The sequence below is a fragment of the Megascapheus bottae genome, chromosome 7 (assembly GCF_031878675.1).
Source record: "Megascapheus bottae isolate mThoBot1 chromosome 7, mThoBot2.hap1, whole genome shotgun sequence".
In the NCBI taxonomy this organism is placed as follows: Eukaryota; Metazoa; Chordata; class Mammalia; order Rodentia; family Geomyidae; genus Megascapheus; species Megascapheus bottae.
Window position 1 is genome coordinate 11,735,476 of NC_143515.1, and position 22,741 is coordinate 11,758,216.

Below are 22,741 nucleotides of genomic sequence, written 5' to 3' on the forward strand. Positions count from 1 at the left end.
TTTTTGTCCCCTGGCTAGCCTCAAACCATTATCCTCCTATCTTGCCTCCTATGAAACTATCATTACAATATGTACTGCTATGCCTGGCACACCTATTTTACTTTTACTTTTTTTGTGTGTGTGTATGTGCTGGTCCAGAAAGTTGAACGTAGGGCCTGGGACATTGTCTCTGAGCTTTTTTTTTTCCTGAAAGCTAGGGCTCTACCACTTGAGCCACAGCTCTACTTCTGGCTTTTTTTGTTAATTGAGGTTAAGAGTTTCTTGGACTTTCCTAGCCAGGATGGCTTTGAATCACAAACGAGGTATCTCAGCCACCAGAGTTGTATGCCACAGATGCCTCACTGATTTGACAGTTAGGTAGCCAAAAGAAATCTCAAGTACTAAGGTAATAATTTGTGTGAAAGATTTTAAGGGAGACTGTAGATTTAAAAAAACAGATTCTGATTGTGAAACAGTGTTTCTTCTACCTATTGCTTATGAAAATAACCAGAATAGTCATGATAAACTTAGTCATCACCCCAGAAGCTGTGGGGTAAATCCTGCTTAAATAGTCTGTTCATTGACAGAGAACAGGAGAGAGATAAAGGGAGGATCCCAGTCCAACATAAATGTCCCGATTTTAGATGAATCAAGAATGCTTAGTTTTTAAATAAAGTAGCAGAAAAGCAACTGTTCTCAGCATCAACACTAAAGAATACTACAACACTGATGAAGCTTACTTTTGAAATCCTTTTCCATTTCAGGGCACCCTCAACCTCTAGGGCTCTTGAGCCATGTAGTTGATTCTTTTCTCAGTTAGCAATTATACTCTTCCCTGTGTTTGCAGGAGCTAAAAGAAGAGCTGAAATGTCTCTGCTCTCTGCTTCCCTTCAACCAGGCCCTCTGGCAAATGACTGTGAACTAGTCATAATATGTAGTGAATGATTGGTCGGATTTTAACAAGTTCTCAAGTACTTTCAAACCGTACTTGCTTTTATATGAATAAAATCACTACTACAACAATCTTTACAAAAGTGATACTAATGGTAGAAATGTTTAGGTGTAGTGATAGTCCCTGGAGGACCACAGTGCTGTTATTCATTTCTACTGCATGTTAATATGCACAGTGGCAAGCACTCCTGACCAGTAGATTGGATAGAGCATGATGACATCACAGAGATGAACATTCTGCCCACCATGGAATTATAGCATATCCATGAGCCTCTAGCACCTGTGGCAGAGTTTACTAAATTAATCATCTTTCACTGATAGCCCACATATGTCAAGACTCTGCTGGATAATTGAGGTCAGTGATGTATAAGAAGTGGCTCCTTTTCTCATGGCACTTGAGTATAGCATAGCAGCTCTGGCTTATTCTCTTATCCAGACAATACCCACCTCTGGGATCTTCTCCAGAGGCCTCTGAGTACTGTGTGTATGGGACATTAAACTCAACCTATACAAGGCTCTAAAAATATGATTCTGAAATTTATTTTGCCAGTCGTAGGCTTGAACTCAGGGCCTGAGCACTGTCTTTGGACTTTCTCAAGGTTAGAGCTCTACCACTTGAGCCCCAGCACCATGTCCAGCTTTTTTCTATGTATGTATTACTGAGGAATCGAACCTGGGTCTTGATGCATGCTAGTCAAGCACTCTTCCACTAGGCCAAACTCCCGGCAAAAGTTTTTATATGACCAAAGATTCTACTGCAAGTCTTCACTGGCTGCTGTGGCATTTTCCTTGTTGTCACCCATACTACCATTTGAAATGAATAGCTAAAAATGTCGAAGTAGGCACCTGCTAACTGTTTTTTTGGTTCTTTTTTTTCAGTGCTAGTGATTGAACCCAGGACTCTGTACATGCTAGCACCCTACCAATTAGCCACACTAAAGTTTAATATTTGTTGATTCTATTTGTTAGGCTATAGAAATTCTATCTGAGGAAGAATAGGTACCTCATAATGCAGTAGAAGGAGAAATGGTTTCACCAGATGAACTAGGAAAGTCTGGGAGAGATGCAGCTTCAAGTCAATGAGACCAGAGATCATGGTTTATGTTGACACACAGCAAGCCACAGGCTGACCTCTGATACCCTGGGGAACCATAGGACGAGCTGCCTAAACTGACTTCCAGGGTGGAGATGAGTTTAACAGTCAGAAGCACAGAGCTTAAAGCACAAACTCAGCCAGTAACTAGCCAACTGCTATTTTTGTAAGCAAACTTTTACAGTATCTTTAGATTTGTAGAAAAGGTATAAAGATAACACAGCTTTCTCAGCTACAGATGTGGTTTGATTTAGGATTTATTTTGTGATAGTGTAAAAGTTTATGCAAGCAAGTCATAGGAGATATCTTACTATTATTTTTAGCTGACTTTGCCTGGCTGTAGGCCAATATATCTGATCATTTTTAAGATTGGCAAAAGTGAGTTTTTGTATTAAGAGGGTTAGATGTTCTATATTCAGTTGTGACTCAAAGTATTTTTAACTTATGATGGGTCATTGAGCACCACCCATACTTGAGAGTTCTGCTCCATCTCCCTGAGGGAGCAGCAGCTACGTGAATTACTTCTGCTTGTCTATTTCTTTTCATTTACTTAATTATTCAATCATTTGTTCATAACAGTATGTCTCTTACATAGTTACTTTTTTTCATAGATGAGACTGAACCCAGGGCCTACTCACTTGGTTGAACCACCCCAGCTTCTTGCTGGAGTCTACTCTGTAGGATGTATTATAACTCAATAGGAGCCAACTATTTAAAAATTCATACTAAAAAGTCTTACACCAAACAGTTCTTTCAGCACTCTGCAGGTGCTGCAAAGACACACAGAGACTAGCGCTGCCATGTGTTGCTGACATCAGGTACAGGCCTTAACCCATAGGGTCCCCATTATCTGGGCAAAGTAGTCCAAATTATGGCCAGACTTTAAGCACATAACGTTCAGATTGTTGGTCCACAAGTCTTTTCAAATTACAGCCATTTGTAATTCCACACATATACCTTAAAGCTGTCAAAGTCATTCAATTTATTTTTTTTCATATATTTTTATTATAATTAGAATTGATAGAAGGGTTACATTATGTTCACCAGATAGAAGGCGCATTACTTCACAAACATTGATACCCTCTCTCATGTCTTGGTCCCCATTTCCCTTCCCCCAACCCCGCCCCAATTTATCATAGCAAATGGACATATTTCTGCTATTTGTCTCACTATTCATTCTGATTTATGGAGCATTTTGGACACTCCTTGAAATGTTTCATGCATTTTCACTTCCTTGGTCTTGGTCTGCCATTCCCTTCAATAGCAATTGCCCTCTCCTGCCCTGGAATCTTGTCTCAGTTTTCCTCAGCACCCTCAACCATTCCCAAGTGCTAGCTCCCTGGAGCCAACTGCACCAAATCTTAACTGTGGTGCATAGCTGATCTCATTGTGCATCCTAATCACACACTAAATGTTTTCTAAGTTAACGTTCTCTTGTATGTGTCTCTTCCCTGATTGCCTAAAACCGGAGTACATTTTCTGCCCACATGAAGTCCAACTTTCACTCCTGGATTCTGTGTGCACGTCAGCAGCCTGGTAAACCTGCACATGGGTTTTGAATTCTGCAGACAACAGAAGTCCTGATGGTCTCTATCCTGTTTCTGAAGCTTTCTTCTGTGCCTTTCTCTTTCTCTGTCATGAGCATTAGGGTCTATTTTCCATTTCATTGCAGTCTATCCAAATTTAAATTTACATTCCCTACAGCTTCTGAAGGAAGGCCCATGAGTTTTTTCATGGGTCAGTCTCAGCTTACTGCAACTGCTCCCTCTCCTAGTCTTGGATCCAACACAAGAGCAATACAAATGATTTCCCTTTTTCTGAATTTTGTCCTCCTCCTTGCTCTCTGAGGGCTACCCTAAAGGTTCCTCATCTTCATGCTTTGCTGATTTTCTACTGTGTGCAAGAGCACATGTACACACACTCTCTCACACACAAGTCCCTGAAAGCCTTTGCTGTCCTATATTGTAATTATTTATCTTCAAGTCTCCTCAGCTACCTGATTCATGGGTTCCCAGAGGGAATTGTCCAGGACTTCCTCCTTTCTGTGCTTCCAGCACCTGGCCGCCTGAGAATATACATTACACAAAGCGCAATCAATGTTGTCATACACTATGGAAATGGAGTTCTGAGAGCATGGGAAAGAAAGGGGAGCACTTAGGTAATGGTCACCTTCTCCAGAACTCACAAAGTCAGCCCAGTGGAACAGTATGCTCTACCTTTAAGGCTATTTTCACTTAGTAACTGCCAAGAAAATTGCCAACTCTGATCATAAGATTAGCTTTACATAGAAGCTGCCACAACTCATATATCAGTGCTTGATAGCATCTCCAAACACCAAAAGCAACAATGAACTTCCTTTTAAAATAACTTACATAGATTTGTCCTAATGAAATCCCCAACTTTTCTTCAATATTTAGCCATAGCAGAGGCTACTTAAGCATTGGCCTGTGCGTCCTAGATTGCAATTATCACTTATTCCTAAGTAAAAATTCCTTCATTGGAGAGTTCTCCAATTTTTGATTAATTTTAATAAAGACATGACAGTTATTTAATGGAACAAACACAAGTATACATCTCTTCATAACAGAGGTAAGACTTGACCGTGATAAGTTCTTGACCATGATTTCAAAGGTAATGGAAGACATTCTAAATCTATTTTCGGTGAGCTGAAAAATGATATTATAACAACTCATTTAGAAAAAAAACTTTAATGTTCTTTAAAACTTAATCTGTGTTCAAATTTAAAAAACAGTGTTTGGGCAAGTCTGTCTGCTGTGGAATCAGACCACAATGGGAAGGACTCAATGGAAACTGCTGAGAACCCCAGGCATCCACAGGCTGTGCAAGTGCTATGTGATAACAGCTGTAATGTGGAATGAACAGGCAGAGCTATTACTGTTGTTAACACGCCCATATGTAACAACTGGGCTCTACAGGATACTTTTTATACAGATTCTCCTCCCCCTAGTAAAATTTGAATTTTAACAAATATATTTTGGCTAAAGGTATACGAATATAGTGTAAAACTTTCTTAAAGAAAATTTAATTTGTTTCACTCATGAAGTGGAGGCATGGTAGAGTTTCTTGTTTTGTACTTTTATAGTGAAGAAAGCATAGAGTAACATGGGAGCAGGTATGTGTGCTGGTTGGGGGTGGTCAAGATCGGGTAGACTTGTGTGCTTCTGTCTGGAAGTCCAGGCTGTGTAGGGGGCGTGGGACAGTAATAAAAACAAGAATGTGTGTTAAGGGGATTCACCTTTCACTTTCCAGTCACTTAGGAAAGTTGATCATCATTTCCAAAGTTCCCTCATGGTCTCTTCTTCAACAAAATGGTATGTGTCAGGGTTCCTCCCAGTGCACTCTTTCTGTGTCAGGTCTTACTATCAAGGTAATTAATTAATGGTCAGGGCTCAGAAAAGGACTAAGTTCTTGTAATGAACAAGAATAGGATCTATATTATGGAATGCTTTAAGGACATATCTGAATGGCCTTCTCCCAATTCTCAGGAGGCAGCTTCTAGAAGTGGCTGGTGCTCAGCCTCTAGTGTTGTCTGCAGAGCCTATGAGTATGGCAAGGCAAGAACAGCTTGGCTCAAGCACAGGCAGGCATGCCTACCTCTGTTACCCTGCCAGAGGACTACAAATTGTTTCCCCAGAGGAACTGAGTTCCAGGACACAGGAAAGCGCCAGTTCTGGTTCTAGCTGAGCTCAGGGACCCAGGATAGTGCACCATGCTTGTTGCTTTACAGTGACCCTTATTCAATATCACTTTCTTTGCTTTTACTCTTGACCTTATTAGTGGAGAACTGGAAACAGGCCACTGGGTTAGGGGATGCAGGAGATAGGATTGTATCTGGATATACAAGTCACTTGTAAAGAATAAGTGAATCAAGAGTTTTGAAGATTAGAGGAGGCCGGGCGCAATGGCTCAAGCTTGTAGTCCTATTCAGGAGGCAGAGATCTGAGGATCAAGGTTCAAAGCCACCCCGGGCACAAAAGGATCTGAGACTCTTATCTCCAATTAACCTCTAGAAAATGGGAAATGGGGCTTGGCTCAAGGGTAGGGTGGTAGCCTTGAGCTGAAGAGCTCAGGGATAGTTGCCCAGGTAGAAATCAAGCCCCATGCCCCCCCCAAAAAAAAGAATAGAGGAGAAGGGGAAGGGAGCCCAGTTCTATAGTACTGTGTGTGGTGCCCTCACACACCAGATCTGAGCTCCCTCCTCTGCCAATTCAAGTCCTGTATACCCTTGAGAGCTCATCTCAACCACATCTCCTTTTAGAAGTATATCAGATATTTCCATCCTTGTCCTTCCTTGTCTCTGAACCCCATCAAGAATCTGATGTTTTATACTCTGTCCTGGTGGGTCTCTTTTCTTCACTGTTCATCACTGAGATGATGTCTTAAACCTCTGAGGCCTCCAGAGAGCTGGTATCAGATACCAGCATAGCTGGTTAAAGCCTGAACCACACCATGCGTTTGAAGATGCTCTCCTGTGACAGGTGGCAATGTAGTATTCTGAGCCTGTCTGAATGTATACTTTTATCACAGCTCAACATTAACATCCAAGGGCCTCATGCCACTGCAAGGTTCAACTCCTTTGACTGGGAACCATGCCAAATGCCCATATCCATCTTATTTCTATAGCTTTGCACAGTCTCTGAACATAGCAGGAACTGAACAAATGAACAAATTCTCAACTGAATCAAATGGAAATTAACAGACTATTGTCAGGTTACAGAGAGGAGACCAATTTGATGAAATAGGAGAGTGGGATTCTAAAAAGTAGAGCTAAGAATTCAACCTTAACTTTGGCTAAAGTCAGTATTAATAGCAGCACATGTGATTACCCCAATTGGGTAAGAAAAATCTTGGCCAAGAAAAACCTTTACTTCATATATTTTAGTCAGATTCTTAGAAATCAACGCTCATTCAACACTCAGGTATTGTAAAACCTGCATGTGCCCAAGCCAAACTTTTATATGGAAATTGTTTATATACTATTAGGATATCCTAGAGTCACCACCTACAGTAGATTAATTAAAGAAAAATACATAATTATTTTAGAAGTGAATGTGATTTCAATCAAAGAAAAATGGGCAGAAATGGCAGTGCAGCCGCCTTATAATGTGTAAGTCCTAGGATGACTGCTGGTTCAGTAAAAGAGGATGTAGGGTGGGGGGCACACTGTGGAAGAACACATGTCTATACAAGTCTCTGTTCAGCCTTTAGTGCCTCCTCCAATTAAAAAGGATAACAAAGAATGTTTAATTCATATTTCTAGGCCCGCCTCTGTCCTGTGAATTAACATCCTTTCTACCTTTCTCTACTACTACGCCTACTTTCAGAGCTGTCATTAAAAATTTCTCTTTCTGTGTGCCAATCCTAGAGCTTGAACTCAAGGCCTGGGCATTGTCCATTCATATTTCCAGTAGAGGAGTTACATATAGTTTTTATACCATGAAAAAAGGTTTAGGACTCATACAATTCTTACTGAAGTGAAGGACCATTTGGGCACTTCTGGCCCACCATAGCCACAGGAATTAAGGACACTGGACATGCTCAACATTCCTGGCCATGAAGGAAATGCAAATCAAAGTAACATGGAGATTTCATTTTACTCTAGTAGGACTGATCATGATCAAGAATATGAACATTAACAATTGCTGGTGAGGATGTAGGAAAAAATGTCACTCTAACACACTGTTGGTATGAAAAGAAACTAGTGCAAATACTATGGAAACCAGTATGGAGATTTCTTAAAAAAACTCAACACAGAGGTATCCTATAATCCAATGATACTACTTCTGGGCAGTCATCTGAAAGACTGCATGTCCAGATACAATAAAGGAATCTGCATATCCTGTTCAGTGCAGCCCAGTTCACAATGGTCAAGTTATGGATACCATCCAGATGCCCACAACAGATGAATATATCCAAAACATGAGACATATCACAAATACATACCCCAAAGATAACTTTCTATATAATTATACATAGAAGAATATGCAGAATAGAAGATATGATTTAGTTGACTATAGCATATGCAAGAGTGAAACTGTGGAGTAAACCTTTCAAACAATGAACAGGCCACTTAATTACTACCAGTGAACAGAGCACAAATACATCCAGAATACTCAATGTACATAGGTGAGAAAAAAAGTGTGAAGTATTAAATAAGTCTAGGGGGAGGGAACAAATGAGCTGGGGTGACTCTGATCAAGAAGCATGCAGATATACCTGTCTAACTATAATCTCCTTGCACAACCTTTGAAGTTCAGAATACCAAAATCAAACAAACAAAAACCAAAACACACTGGGCAGAAGGGAGAAAGCAGCATATTTTCAGGAGAAACCCGGATCTGGGATGCCTGTGTGGCTTCGAAACTTTGTACTGGTTTCCATAAGCCTCTTCCTTCCCCATCCCACATGCTGGTCAAGTCCTTAGTTTTGTCTAGTATGAGCTGACTAGTAGGAATGTAAAGAAAGTGGAAGGAATCAGTGATATTAATTTTAGTAATGCAGCCAGTAATATTGTCCTCTATATTCATGATTTCCACTTCTGAGGAGAGAAATCATGGAGAGAAAATGCCTTCCCCACCCCAAAACAAAACAGAAAGAATCGGTATTAAACATGTACAAGTTTTCTCATTGTTATTATTCGTTTTCTCATTGTTATTATTCCCTATACAACACAAAAGCAAAACTACATAGCGGTTACACAGTATCCAGTATTGTAAGTCATCTGGAGATGATTTAAAATATACAGGAAGATATATGTAGGATTCATGTAAATACCACACCATTTTATTTAAATGAATTAGGCATCTGTAGATGTTAGTACTCATGTGAAGATCCTGAAAACACTTCTCCATAAATATTGAGGAACAATTATATATTTATTTAACTCAATTTACAACAGGAATGATCATTTTAACGAGTTTATGTTTTAGCAACAATGCCATTTATCTTTTCTCTGTAACTTGTTCCCAGTCCTGAGTATTTTACATTACTGCCCATTTCAGTTCAGACTGTGAGGTTCCACTGCTCAACAGGCGCTGTGCCTTGTGGTAGTGGAACTCTAGTGGCCTACATAGGCCAGTCTTTCGGATCTTAGGGGGTTCAGATCCTCCTCACTAGGTGAGTCTCCTAGGGTGAAGCCCTAACCCACTTAATGCCTTTAGTTGTTTCCACCATTTAACTCATGAAATTTGCAACAACCAGGGAATCCCTTTTTAGGGACTTCCATTTGTGAGCACAAACACCTTCTTTGTCAGGTCTCTTGAAATATCCTGAAAACATGTTCGAAAAATTACAAGAAAAATGCCTGGCATTTAAACAATGTATTTCATGTATACATCCATGACACTGCTTCACAGGATAGAAGAGGGGGTCAACCTGGCTCCTACTTTACTCATTGTACACTAACATATTGATCCCCCAAACCTTAAACTAAACATAGGAAATCTCTACTTCTTTTACTGGTGAGAGAATAGGATTTCATTTCTAATAGGTCATATCTGAGAATTCACAGGTTATTTAATGCCATAAACGGAGGAGGGTCATGAAGACACAGAAATAAAATATCTGTGAAAATAAGGTTGATCAATCACCAAGTTTTATTTTTTTCCTAGCTAGAAGACTCTCCAGAATCTATAAAGAGGTTACATGGAGGGGGACTCACATCACCCCAACACTGTGCTTAGTAGATACTAGGCAGCCTGTTAACTTCAGACAACCGTCAGCTGTTCAAACCCATCCAGACAAAATTGATTATTTTTCTGGTGCAGGGCACGGATAAAATTCTCAAATGAATTGCCAAAGAAGTCAGTTTGACATAATATCCTATAAAATCTTTGCCGCTTGGAAGAACTGCAGAAAATTTCATTAACATACAGCTTTATTTCCCTTCCAACTCCTCATACCAACCTCATGATTGTTACAACGGTCACATGCAGGTGATTTACATGCAGGAAGCTGAGATCACTGCATCTCAGCAGAAGAGGATGCAATTTTCAGGGGGAATCTTACCCACTATGACTTTATTTAAATTCCACATTGCATTTAATATGTGCTAAAGCTCAAATTCAAGATGTGCCCAAGCAACTTAGTTTTGCATGTATCATTTCGTTTTCTACAAAGGGAATCAAGTGTTTCTTAGTGGGTCACTCTTTCTTTCCATGCTTAGCATGTGGTTTCTGAAAACTCAGCATATTATACAGCATAGAGAAAATTATTTTTAACTACGTCATGATGCTAAAGGGCAAGAGCCAGCTGGGCAGTTAGTGCCCTCTGCTTTCCACTCCCTCACTCCCTGATTTTCCTCCTCCTCCACCTCTGCCCTTAAGGGAATGAGGCCCTTGCCATTATTAGAAGGTATGAAAGTATCAAACATTTCAATCCAACTTCTCCTCCTATTCCAAGGACTTTACTAAAGGGAAAAAAGTCCACCTGTCTCTTGGACTTTATACAGAGACTATAAGAATTAGGAGAGGGGCCAGGAGTTTGGCCTAGTGCTTGCCTAGCATGCACAAAGACCTGGGTTCAATTCCTTGGTTCCACAATACATAGAAAAAGCTACAAGTGGTGCTTTGGCTCAAGTAGTAGAGTGCTAGCCTTGAGAATGCCCAAGGACAGTGCTCAGGCCCTGAGTTCAAGCTCCAGGACTGGTAAAAAAGTAGGAGAAACCGACAAAGGTTCATTTCATGGGTTGTGAAAAGTCTCTAGCAGATTTCAAATTTTAAATGCCCAGTGGAATCCTACCTCTGAATCAGAGAGGTGCACTTCAAGTGGATGAGATGACCTTCCTCTTCACTTTCTGCTCTTTATGAGGGAGTGTAGGTGTCTATAAAGAGTTGACTACACATACCCAACTTTGGACTTTCTAGTCCAAAGACTATTGTTAAGAGTCCAATGATTTTGCAGAGAAAGAAAAATGATGCAATTTCAGGGCTACTGAGCAAATGTAGAAAGGAAGAGCAATTTGTAAAATACTGAATCAGCTTCAGATCATACCTCTATTTCTGGCACTAGTTCTTTAAATAGACAAGCACTGTGTGGTTGTAAAACAAACCAAGAAGAAACCCTAGAGATCAGAACAAGAAGAAAAGAAGTTTTGGTAAAAATTTGTGTTCCCAGAACACCTGTAAGAATCTGACAGCTTTGGCAAGGATTCAAAATGAGAATCTGAATCTAGTTTTGTCCTAATGCTGATGCTGAGTGCACACACACAGCTTTGTTGGGCTTCTTACAGTAGGTAATAACACCAGATCCACCTTGTTCACAGGTTGTTGTTGTCATACCATGGAACACAAAGAACTTTCAGAGCATTGTTTTATAAACAAAATAGTAAATACATCTGACCTTGTGAGTTTGCCTGCTGTCAATATATTAACTGCCTGTATCATCTGTACTGCCCTCCTGTTTGTATGGTGCTTTCACATCTCTAACACCTTTTTGTATATTCCCAGGCTGTTCAGAAAACAATTCCAAGCATGTATCTCATATATAGACTGGGGCAATGGCAAAGTGTTTTCCCAAGCTTAATCCTAAATTTCAGGAATTGGACAATCTTTGCTACTACTTGAAAACTCCAAATCTCACCAGGCAACAACAGACTCTACCAAGCATCACTCGGTCTTTTTTTTTTTTTTTTTTGCCAGTCCTGGGCTTGAGCTCAGGGCCTGAGCACTGTCCTTGGACTTTCTCAAGGCTAGAGCTCTACCACTTGAGCCTCAGCACCACTTCCGGCTTTTTTTTTTCTATATGTGGTACCAAGGAATCGAACCCGGGTCTTCATGCATGCTAGGCAAGCACTTTAACCACTAGGCCAAACTCCCGGCCCCTTTTTTGTTTTTTTTTTCTGGCAGCCCTGGGGCTAGGGGCTTGAGTGCTGTCCCTCAGCTAGTTTGCTCAAGGCTAACACTCTACTGCTTGAGCCACAGCATCATTTCTAGCTTGTTTTTGTGCTAAACTGGATATAAGAGTATCGTGGAATTTTCTGCCTAGTCCAACTTTGAACTATGATCCTCAAATCTCAAGCCTCCTGAGGAGCTAGGATTATAGGTGTGAACTACTAGTGCCTGTTGCTTTGTCTTCTTTTGAATTACTCTTTTTGCAGTATGTTTTTCTTTACTGGTTTACTGGGCTTGAACTCAAGGACTGTGCTTTCTGGGCAGGTGCTCTATCACTCAAGCCAGGCCTCCAGTTCTTTTATGCTTTCGTCATTATTCAAGCAGGGTGTATGGGGTTTTTTTTTTGGCCAGTCCTGGGTCTTGAATTCAGGGCCTAAGCACTGTCCTTGGGCTTTCTCAAGGCCAGAGCTCTACCACTTGAGTCACAGTATCACTTTTGGCTATTTCCTAAGTATGTGGTATGGAGGAATCAAACCTGGGTCTTTGTGCATGCTAGGCAAGCACTCTACCACTAGGCCAAACTCCTGGACCTACAGTGTATGTTTAAAAAAAATTTTTTTTTTGCTTTTTCTTTTGCCAGTACTGTATTTTGTGATCCTTCTACTTATGGTCTCCTGTACAGCTGGGAGGACAGATGCATGCCACCATACACAGATTATTGGTTGAAATATGGTCTTGTCAACTTCTGTTCTTGAATTGAGATCTTCTTAGTCTCTGTTTCCAAGTAGATGGGGTTATAGTCATGAGTCACCATATCTGTCTCTAATTTGTGTTTTTAAATCTTCATCCTTCACCCTTAGGATAGCTATCTATTTTCCAAAACCACTAATGATCATCGCTTGAACCCAAGATGGTGTCTGCAGAGTACTACAAGTCTGCCTGACTCATGCCTTGGACTTCCCAGCATTAGGGTGCTAGGGTGTTGTCACTATAATATTTGCAGGATTTGACTTGGAAATTCTCTCTCAAGCCTGATTCCAAGGGTGTTGATTCTGGCTAGCAACCCTAGCAAAACACTTGACTCACTTGGAAAATCTGACATTCTTGGATGTCTGATAATGAGACAGAAGAAAACTGTCAGTAGAGGGGCTGCCAATAATATTTATCCAATTAAGCACCTGATCTTTTACATATTTACCCAGCAATTTCTGAAGTGCCCATGGATTGGAGTTAGCACTTTTCTACAAAGAAAGGTAGGTTTTTGGTGTTCACATGAACAGCCTCCACATAAGAACATTTTAGGCACAAAATTTTGCATCTGAACTTTAGAGAAACCTGATAATATATTTTTACAGCCTCCTGAGCAGCCAAGATTATAGGCATGAGCCATCAGGGCCTGATGATACTGACTTTTTCAAACTATAAATGCCTTCATCCATTAGAATGCTAATTTTTCATGAAGCTTCAGATCGGAGAAACAACATCTTTCTGTGGATAAGACATTTAAGTGGATGTAATATTTCTGGCTATTACATAATATAAAAGTCTCACATGAATATATTCTTGCTGTTCATCTCACTGGTTTTCCCTATATGTTCCAAGAAACATAAAGGTACTTTTCTAGCTGTCTCCTCGCCTCCAACCTCATCACCTGTGGCTTCTATTATTATTATTATTATTATTATTATTATTATTATTATTATCATCATCATCATCATCAATCCTGGGCTTAGGCTCAGGGCCTGAGCACTGTCCTTGGACATTCTCAAGGCTAGAGCTCTACCACTTGAGCCTCAGCACCACTTCCAGCTTTTTTTTTTCTATGTATGTGGTACGTTTTTCTCTATGTATGTGGGTCTTCGTGCATGCTAGGCAAGCATACTACCACTAGGCCAAACTCCTGGCCTGGCTTCCATTATTTTTGACGAGTGTCTTTTGCTGTATTACTAAGTCATGGACAGGATATAAAAATTCAAGAAGAGGTATTATCTGGCTTACTTTAAAAAACCTCATTTAGTAACAGCACTAAAATCCTAGCTGTGAAAAAACTTAATAATTATCTCACTAGAAGTGGAAGAGGGATTTTTTCATCTTCTGTTGTACTAAATGATCTTTTCCTAAACCTGCATCAAGTCAGCTTTTATGGAAGCAGTAATGCCTGGGAGAATTTAAACTGATAATCATTTTGAATCTCAGATCCTAGCATCCACAGATTTAGGCTACAGTGAGTCTTCCCTCTGAGTTCTAGGTTCACAAGGGAACAATTTCACCCTATATGCACATGTAGAAAACATGCCACAGGTAGTGGGACTTTTCATCCACAGTGCATTCATCTTTCTGGGGTCACTTTTGGATTTCTAACAATGCCATGTTTCTGTTCACAACTCCAAAGATTCTATGTATAAAATGCTCACCGGCAACTGCTGACAAGGAACCAATGGGATAGACATGGCTCTAAACAGCTTCACTCTGATCTCCATGGCTTTCTAAATGACATGGGAATCTGCTGTAGTCTGGTCTCATCCCCCTCACATGGAAATGAACTTCCACCTGGAGTTCCTGCTCATCATTTGGTATAGAAACAGTGGCCTTTGCAGTAACTTTCATGGCCTTTGCAGAAGCCATCCTGCCTACCTATCATATGAGAATGACTGCACAACTATACCAAAGTATTATTCTTACCCCTCTCTGAGGCTTAGAATTTCTGCATACCTTGGTTGGGAGAGAGAAAAGGCAGGATTTAGAAATCATATATTTTTGGGTGGTGATTACTGATTATTGAACTCAGGGCTTTGCACAAGCTAGGCAATCACTCTAGCACTTGGCCCATGCACAATACACAAAAACTATATTCTTAAAAGCCACTTATAGTTTGGTGTATACCAGTTATTGAAACTTGCATTTAAATGGGTTTGACAGGTTTATCTGGAGCTACTGTGATGGATGGAGCAGAATAGGAAAGCAGGAGAATAAACCAAGATTCAGGAAATTTCAGGGCTTAGGACAATGTCCAGAATAACTACAATTGCAAGGTAGAAGGCCACATTGTTGCCTTGGTAATGGATGGGGATAGAGAAAGAGGCACAGAGGGAAGGCCATAAAGGCCCAAAGACAAAGTCTGTTTTCTCTGAGATGGACTGGGCCTGGTCTTGGTTCTCTGCAAGCTCAAGTTGTTGCAACCTTCTTAAAAGAGCCACAAGGCAGCCACATTGTACTCAAAGCTTGGGGTGGGTGGGGAGCCACTTACTTCAGAAACCCTTGGGGTTGTCCCACATTGTATCTGGGACAGAGACAACATGATGCTGAGTGGTGGCCTGGCCAGGACTATCAAGCATGGTGGAGTCATGAGATCTAGGATTTCCCTGTAGCCAGGGTAGTAAACTGGTTTGTATAACAGCTGGGCAAAGGATAGACTATGGGCAAGGAAAGGATATCTGAATGTATGGCTGTGTGGGTTTAGGCATTAACAAGGCTAGAATATCTTAATACTCATTAGGCACTTTTGTGAATTTTTAGTTCATGCCACAAATGACAAATGGTGTAGCAAAGGACAGTGTGGTCCTACAGACAAAGCAAAAAGTCTACCAATGCCCTGGGAGCAGGAGGAAAGAAAATATCTTTATTACCAAGTGATTTGTAGTGACACCTGCCTGAAACCCTAGACATCAGAAAACTCTCTTATATTCTCACCAGGTACTTTGGTTACTACAAAATTAAGACTAGAAGAAAACACAGAATAGCTCCTTCACTGGGAATGATGGATATGCTTTTGAGAATTTTATAAATTTAAAGTAACTACATATTTACATGAGAATGCCACAAAACATGCAGAGAATTCCTGAGCACGCTTCAACTTAGTCTTTGCCAGTGTTAATGTCTTTATTTTCAGTGCTGGGTATTGAACCCAGGGCCTTATGCTAAGCTTGTCTTTATCACTAAGATACTCCCCCAGCTCAAAGATACTCCCCATATCAAAACCAGAAATTTGAAGAATTCATTTAATTTATTTAGATTCTACCATATATGCATGAGCTCATTAGTGTGTGTACATGTATAATTTTGTCACTTGTATAGCTACATACAACATTCTAACGCTATCAAGACATGTGACCTCCTCATTTCTGTAAGATCTTTTCATCTATCCTTCTAAACCATCCCTCCCAATGCTAATCCCTAAGCTATTCTCCACTTCTACATTTAGGTTACTCCACAAATGTCATATACATGGAGTATAAAGTATGTATAGTTTTCAAATTGGCCTGTTTCTTCCTACTCAGCACAAATTCCTCAAGAAATCAATAGCTCACATTGCCCCATTTTATGTTTCACCAGCACCATATGTAGTGATCTACTTTCTCTGTAACTTTGTCAGCAAAGTTACATTATCATTGTTAGATTATCATTCTTTATTGTAGTCACCTGTAGTAGGCTTACTTGATGGGAGCACTGTGCCCTAGAATCTCCATACCCATTCGCCAAGTAAATCTATCTTTATAAACTAGTCTGCCTTAGGTCTTTCTTTGTAGGAACAAACAGCTGACTAATACACAACAGTTAAAGGGTGTGTCTGTTTTCATTCTGTCTGGGAATATATGGGTATAAACAGGAAGAACATCTAAGAAACCAACAAGACACAGGCCTAGATTTCGGAAGGGAAGAAAGAAATCAGGAGCAACAGAGGTGATATATATATATATATATATATTGCTGTTAATTATTTTTCAAAAATGGATGTGGCTTAGGCTCAATGGTTTCCCTCATTTGTCATAATCGGTAGAAACCTTGGGCTTTCCTAGCAGAGATTTACAACAGAACAAAATCTAGATACATAAGGCCATATAGTATGACGCTAAATGTAAGGACCTCCAGGATATAGAAACAAAAGCCATATGAGTGATTGTTGTCCTTAATGTATTGTGTTATCTCTCATCCCTTTTGCTGTCCCTCAGTCATCTCATATTGTTACAATATTTCACCTTGTTATCTGATATACTTTATATATGCTTAATTGGTTATTTGAAGTAGGATAGGGAATGGGGGAAATCAAGATGAGCGGGGGGAGGAGGGGAGGGAAATGGGGACCAAGACATGAGAAAGAGTATCAATATTTGTGAAGTAATATACCTACTACCTGGTGAATATAATATAACCTTCTATTAATTACAATAAAAATAAATGGAAAAAATGGATGTGGATGAAATGAGTGTTATTCAGTTAGGGCAATGAAAATGAAAATTCCCCAATCTGACCAAGTACCAAAAATCATTTGGAAAGTTTAAAAATACAAATTTCTAGATCAAATTCAGACCACTGAATGTCTACTAGAAGGACTCTGAATCAGCATTTTAAATCTCTTTAGTGATTCAAGTGTTAATTTAGGTTTTGGGGCTAATTTATGTTTTAAGAAGGCACTTTGCAATCACAGATGCTGGTGAGAATAAGGCCAAAAGGGAACCCTGTTGGTGGGAATGTAAATTTGTTCAACCACTTTGGAAAGCAGTGTGGAGTTCCTGAAAAACAAGCATGGAGCTACCCTATGATCCAGCAATTCCTCTCCTGGGCATTGACCCTAAAGATTACAAACCAGGATATAGTAAAGCCACTAGCAAATCTGTTTATTGTAGCATTTGATTCACCATAGCCAATGTATCGAATCAGCAGTCTAGATATCTCTCAATAGATGAAGGATCAAGAAAATGTGGTATATATACACAATGGAATTTTACTCATCATTTAGCAAGAATGATATTGTACTAGTTGTATGTATGCTAGGTGAAGTGAATCAGGTCAAGAGAGATACAGAGTGCATGTTTCCCCTTATATGGGGAAGCTAGATTTAGCTTATAAACTTCTACGTAAATACACTGGGTGGTATACAAGTATATACACATGCATTAACTGAACTACATTAGATCTCAAATAGTGTAATTCCCAAAAAAGCCAAAATCAAAGATCAACAAAATAAAACACCAGTAAGTAGGAACTTAAAAGAGGTAGAGTAGGATCAAGGAGAAAGAGTAAAAGAATGAAGAAGAGGGAAGAATACAGTCATGAATACAATGTATATCCTTCAAAATTAAGGAAGTAAGGGAAGGTGATGGGTGGGTAGGGGAGAGGTGGATAAGAATTTTGAAAGGAGTGACATTGATCAAGATATGTTCTATTCATGAGCCAGGAGTTGGCCTAGTGGTAGAGTGCCTGCCTAGCATGCACAAAGACCTGGGTTCGATTCCTCGGTACCACATACATAGAAAAAAGCTGGAAGTGGTGTTGAGGCTCCAGTGGTAGAGCTCTAGCCTTGAGAAATCCCAAGGACACAGATCAGGCCCTGAGCGCAAGCCTAGGACTGGCAAAAAAAAAAAAAGATATATTCTATTCATAAACTGCTTTGTTAAGTGGTAACTCCTTTGTACAAATACTTAATGATTTTATTTTATTTTATTTATTTTTTTATTGTAATTAGTAAAAGGGTTACATGATATTTGCCAGATAGAAGGTGCATTAATTCACATACATTGATACCCTTTCACATGTCTTGGTACCCATTTCCCTCCCCCCCCACACCCCCCACCCGTATTTTTTTTTATTTTAAAGATAGTGGCTTGGTATGATTTTCAGGCTGGTCTCTTAATTCTCAGGCTCCCAAATAATTGGGACAATAGATCTGTGCTGCCCCATCCAGTTTTAATAACATATATATACACATATATATACACACACATATATATACATGCATGCATACATACATACATACATACATACATACATACATACATACATATATATTGGTACTGGGGTTTGAACTCAGGACCTTGCACTTGCTCTGCTTGCTTGTTTGAGTGATGCTCCACCACCTGAGCTATACCTCCAGCTCAGCTTTTTACTCTTTTGGAGATGAGAATTTTGTGGACTTTTTTTTTAAATTTTTTTATTGTAATTAATAAAAGGGTTACATGATATTTGCCAGATAGAAGGTGCATTAATTCACATACATTGATACCCTTTCACATGTCTTGGTACCCATCACCCTCCCCTCCACCCACCACCCACCCCCCCGTCTTGGTTTTCCCCCCTTCCCTATCAAATTTCAAATAACCAAATACAAATAAATTCACTATATCAGATAACAAAGTGAGATACTGTAACAATATGAGATACCCAAGAGACAGCAAAGGAGATGAAAGATAACATAGTACATTAAGGACAACAATCATTCATTATCAAGCAAACTTTACTTACACTGAAACCATACATAGATCTTGTGGACTTTTATAACCAGTTTGGCTTTGAATCTCAATTTTCTGGATCTCAGCCTCCTGAACAGGATTATAGGCATAAGCCACCAATACCTGACTTGACTGATTAGTATTTTTAATATATGATGATATATATTCAGGCTAGGAATCAATCAGGAGATTAGGTTATATAAAATAAGTTAATTTGATAGGATACTTGAATCCACCATATTAATTGATCCTGTTATTTATAAGACCTGATAACTCCCTTTGGATATTTCTTATTCTTCTAAGCTGACTGCCACAGGTAGGCTGATGTGGCTTCTTGTGCCTTCTCAGTGGGTTTCCATAGCTGCCTACCCTAGAGGGACATCTCTCGATGTCTGGGAACAGGCTGACTTTGTGATTCTTTGAAGATTTTTAAATGGAAAACATTTAGAATACCATTGTTTTTTATTTGATCCAATACCTCCATGTACCTTATAAAAGAGCCATTAAGTTGCAGAATGAAGCAAAGAGGAAAGAAAAAGCAAAAATTGTTTATATTTCACTAATTCAAAAGATTATTATTAGGCTGATTTGTGATGAGTTTAGTCAGAAAATTCCTTGTATCATTCACACACACGTGCCTGGGCTGGGGGCTTTGAACTCAGGGTCTAGATGCTGTTCTTGAGCTTCTTTTGTCACTCTGCCACTTGAGCCAGCATTCCACATCTGGAATTTTTTTTAGTTTATTAGAGATAAGAGTCTCATGGACTTTCCTGCCTGGGCTAGTTTTGAACCATGATCCTCAGATCTCAGCCTCTGAGTACTGGCTTACAGGCATGAGCCATTCCCTGGTGCTCAGCTTTATGTATGCATTTTTTAAGCTATAGAAAGGACAAGGCAAACAGCTACTAAAATGAGAGGCACCTACACAGCTGCCTGGCTTTTTTTTAAAGGAAGTTACAAGCATAGCCCTTTAAATACATTTTTAAACTATCCATTTTTCTTTTGACTGAAATGGAATAGTGATTCAGTCCCTGCTCCAACAATGCTAACATTATTGGGTGCTGGATGCTTTAGCTCACAGCAGGGGCAGAGCCCACATGCTTTTTCATTACAGGACACTTAGCATTAGCATCACCCACAGACAATCTCCCACCACTTTCCCCAATGCTGCCTTTCCCTCCGGCTGCAAGTCCCCTCAGGCTGCAGTCCTACACTCCAAATACTCAAGATAGAACAGTAACACAAAAATATTCTTACCCCGTTGGAGGCTTGATCCAGCTGTGGCTTAGAGCAAGTAAAAAATTAGTAAACTTGCCTGTAACAAAATGCTAAAAATTCCAAAGATTTCTTTTTCTTTTCCCTATGTCCACTGTTAAAAACCATCTCGTACAGAATGGTCACATTTGTAATATGTCCAGGATGAAGGCAAAAGTCTTCCTTATAGTAATTTGTCTGGTTAGAGAGTAAAGAAAAAACAAATCCATCTTTAAGCTGTTGGTTAATATTTTGATCTTAGAAAAATGTCACATTCATGCTTCACAGCTGAATGGTGTTTTTTTTTTTAAACGGGTAAATTCTTCTCACTATCAGTACAAAACAAACAAAAGGTTATCCATGGAGTTTCAAAGGCATCTCAGGCGCATAAGCTGAATTTAGGCAGCTTTCTTTGATATCCAATTCCCCAACTGTTTCAACAGGGAGGGGAAAAAATCCTTTGCAATTAAACAATTGGGGCATTCTAACAAAGTTCCAAAGGTAGGAACTGTCACATTCCAAATCTTTCCATTCCTAGATGAGCTTTAGTATTCAGATGCAAACTGAACCTCTGCTTTTGGGGGGGGGGCTCAGGCTGAAGCTTCTGTGAAGCAGGCATTTCCATCCTGTGGCCTCACTTTTAGGATTCCTTTCTTGCAAAATTTAGTTGTTTAATTTGGCAGCTGGCCAGGATTCATTTTTATTTTCCTCTCTCTCTGCCATTTTCCCTACCTCTTTTCCCTTCTCCTGGTCCATCTTCTGTTCTTTGATTAGTTGTGACTTGGCAGACCAACTGAACCTATAGTCTATGTATTGTTTGGTGCAGGTGTCAGAACTAGTAAATGAAAAATAACAGGGCATCTGGTTACATTTGAGTTTCATGTAAACAAATAACCTTTCAGTACAAGGATGTTCAAAATATTGCATAGGACATACACTAAAAAATGATTCCTTGTTTTTCTCTAAAATTCAAATTTAACTGGGTGTCTTGTATTTTGTTTGGCAACTCTAGTTTGGAAGTTGAAGAGGAGGAATTAAAACAACCACAAAGACATCTATTTACAAGTCATGGAAGAAGAGAAATTTCCATTCCTACACTGAATGCTTTCTGGCTGGTGTGATGATCTGGGCAGCATCTCTTTTGCTTCATTTTTATCCATCACACTTTCCTGAAAGCTCTCCAAAGTCAGGCTCTACTCTGGCTCCGCTGGCAGTCCCTGCTATTCTGAAGGCAATCTGGGAGCCCAGAGCAATCACAAAACCATGCAAGTGCTCAAGTTTAAATTACTTATCTTTCCTCAAACTTTGAACACCAAATTTAGTGTTTTTAAGGGCAGTGAAACAGTTTTCTCTGTTTAGTTCCCATTTGGAGGCAATTTAGCATGATTAGTAACAGTGATTATGAGAAAAAACCAGAATTCAAATGTACTTAAAAAAGTAAGAAAATGATCACTTCTTGGATATTCTGAAAGAAAAGATAAAAATATCAATGTGCTTCTGACATTTAAAGAGAAGATAAAGATATTACATTATTTGTCAAAATATAGTTTTGAACAATTAAGTAAGCCCTGAGTCAGCAAATAATTTGGAAATGCTGTTCTGGTATTTAAAAGAAACATTAATTTTCATTATCTCAGCAATATTTTGAAGCCCGGTATCCAAAATGGAGGATCTAGAAAAGTGTGGTTAAAAGCATGGGAACAGGAGGCAAACTGGGTTCACATCCCATCTCTGTCCCAAACTAGATGTGTGGTACGGATCAAATTCCTTAACCTCTCTGTGCATATATGCCTTATCTGAGAATGAGGATAATTATTTCAGGTAGCCTTGTGAGCTATCATTTCACCTAATGATCAAAGTAAAGGACTCAGAAGAGGGCTCAGCACAGAGGAAGTGCTCAGTATATTTTGTGAATGAGCACCACATCATCTAGTCCTTCCAAGGATCTAAGAACCTTCTACTAGGCCCTACCACCATCATCCATCACCTCTGTATCTCCCCACTGGGGACTATGCTTCTAAAGACATGAACTATTGGGGAACAAACTACATACAAACTGCAGCACTTTCCAACTGACAACCTCAGATATCACTTGTTCATTTGTGTTTCTAATGCAATTCAGTTGTCTGTGGTTTGAGGCAAAGTGAAAAACAGTACTTTTGAGTCTGATACCTCTGTGGTAAAATCCTGGCTTGGTTATATAGCTGTGTGTTAGTCACAGAGCTTGGGCTCGTATAAAATGGGTAATTCTATTGTTTACTCTTGTGAGCTGCAATGAAGATTCAGAGTTGATTCACTTAAAGAGTGATCTGTTTCAGTTTACACTTGTTCCTGAATAATTAGCTCATATAATTATCCTAATTTTATAAGGCACTTAGTACACAGCA

At 39.5% G+C, this 22,741-nt stretch overlaps 1 protein-coding gene and 1 long non-coding RNA gene across 3 annotated transcripts in view; one reads left to right on the forward strand and one right to left on the reverse strand.

The window, feature by feature from the left end:
• The window catches only part of Aff3 (ALF transcription elongation factor 3), a 539,479-nt gene that overhangs the window by 118,493 nt on the left and 398,245 nt on the right, over positions 1–22,741 (reverse strand). The window lies entirely within an intron of this gene.
• Positions 1,193–22,741, forward strand: part of LOC150060329 (uncharacterized) — a 74,686-nt gene continuing 53,137 nt past the window's right edge. Inside the window, exon 1 of the long non-coding RNA XR_016536228.1 lies at positions 1,193–1,285. This is a non-coding gene — a long non-coding RNA (uncharacterized LOC150060329). The remainder of the gene's footprint in view (positions 1,286–22,741) is intronic.